The sequence below is a fragment of the Macrobrachium nipponense genome, chromosome 35 (genome assembly GCF_015104395.2).
Source record: "Macrobrachium nipponense isolate FS-2020 chromosome 35, ASM1510439v2, whole genome shotgun sequence".
Lineage (NCBI taxonomy): Eukaryota > Metazoa > Arthropoda > Malacostraca > Decapoda > Palaemonidae > Macrobrachium > Macrobrachium nipponense.
Window position 1 is genome coordinate 28,924,769 of NC_061096.1, and position 2,014 is coordinate 28,926,782.

The window sequence follows — 2,014 nt, forward strand, 5'->3', positions numbered from 1 at the left end:
AGAGAGATAGTGGGAGATTATACCACATTCATTTGATCAGATTTTGAATAGACTGATTGAATGGTTTGTACAACATTTGGTGTATAGACGCCCATTCATCCGGAAAAATGCAGTCATAGAGAGAGCCGACCATGAAAGGGGAAGTTTAATATGTCAGATGAATAGAACACAGACGTCACAGATACTCACAATTTTAGTCAGAGAGACCAGTGGAAAAAAAATGGTTATAACTTCATATGGGAGAAGCTGTCACTGGCTCACTCGCTCTGGCATTCACTTCTCATAGTTGTGTTTTGTTTGAAAACTCAATTTTATGAGAGAGATTAGATGATAGCTAAGGGAAAACAAACTTAATAAGGGGATGACATATGATGATATTTTGTATAACTTTGCCGTCCTTAAATTGCACAAACAACGAAGCAGCCTCGGTGCAAAAATTCTAGAATTTCCAGGACCATTAAGCTACTATTCAAAAGCAAAGAAAATCTCATTATTAGCACTTTGGCGCCTATCACGTATAATGGACCAGTCACTTGTTATATGTTACTTAGATAGCCATCAGATTTAAGACCCAAGGGGGACTTCAAACAGGAAATCGGCCTGCAAAATGAGGCAAGTTATTGGAAAAGGTGACGAATAGATAAATACGAGGAGGTAGAAAACAAAGCAGATGCACATGAATTCAGATGTCATCAGAGATCGAGGATGAATTTGCAACTCGCTGAGACATTTAGAGATCAGCAGATTCGACTACGTAAACCATTCCACATTTAAGTCAGGTAAAGAAGGCTGCTGAGAACGTATTTTTCATAGCACGTTTTATGCAACGTAGTGATCTCGCTCTACGACTGTGCCACACACCTTTCGGGGCATATTATTTAGTGGCGTGCCGCTCATCCGAAGGGGAAAATTTGGCAACGCAGTTATTCTTTTTGGAATCTTTCCGATAAGACAAACCTTACAAATCCCAGTCAGGCCTCGATTACCCACCAGTTGCTGTAAATAAATAGGTTGCCGGGAACACATTACTGATTATCAGCCTCATAATGGTTAGATTTCTTTATTGCTACGACGAAAAAAAAACACCTCTCTCTCTCTCTCGCTCTCTCTCTCTCTCTCTCTCTCTCTCTCTCTCTCTCTGTAGTAAAGCGTGTATCCAAACGGCTATTCCCGGTATACCGCATTCTCGTTCCGTCACCGATGAAATCGAATCCCTTTGAAAGAAGGCAAATCCATCCTCTAATAAGATTGCGTTGTTAGCGAAAGCATCCCAAACGAGAGTAACGCCAACAATAGGATCATTATTATGAGTTTTCAACAAAGCAACCACGCAGCACACTAATAACTCGTGTACTATATAACTCGTTGCTAGCAGTACATGTTTCGGTAATGTGTAGCACTAAAAGTCTACGAGATATGAAAGCCCCGTTTCACTATCGACATTTTAATATTGCTGTCATTTGTTAATGAACAGGTACGTCATTATATTTAATAATATGTATAAATTATAGTTTTACAACCCTTTATAATCATCCTTAATGAACTGTGCGACGACTGTTCCTTGACAATTCTTAAATTATTTGTTGCACTGATATAAGAATATAATTTTTAACATTTCAAATACAAAAATGGCATCCATAAAGTTGTTAAATCAAATTTATAATATTTTCTTCCCTTAAAGTTCCCCTCACCTTTATAATCACCTTATGTGTTCCTCATTTTCCAATAGAATTCCCTTATATTTTAACAGTCGCTTTAATAATATATACCTGCATCGATAGTTATATAAAATTTTAGGAATTTCTGAATAGGACGCGCCAAGAATTCCACAAACGAGATATAAAAGAGAAGACTATAAAACGAAAAGTGTTCTTATATTGGTTTTCCGCCTTCTGCTCTTCCATCAGTCAGGCCCGGGGTATACCCTTGCCGAAGGCTCCCTCTCTCTCTTCCTTTCTCTCTCTCTCTCTCTCCCTTCTACGGCGTAATGGCAAGTCGTGCCCCGGCAAGGCAA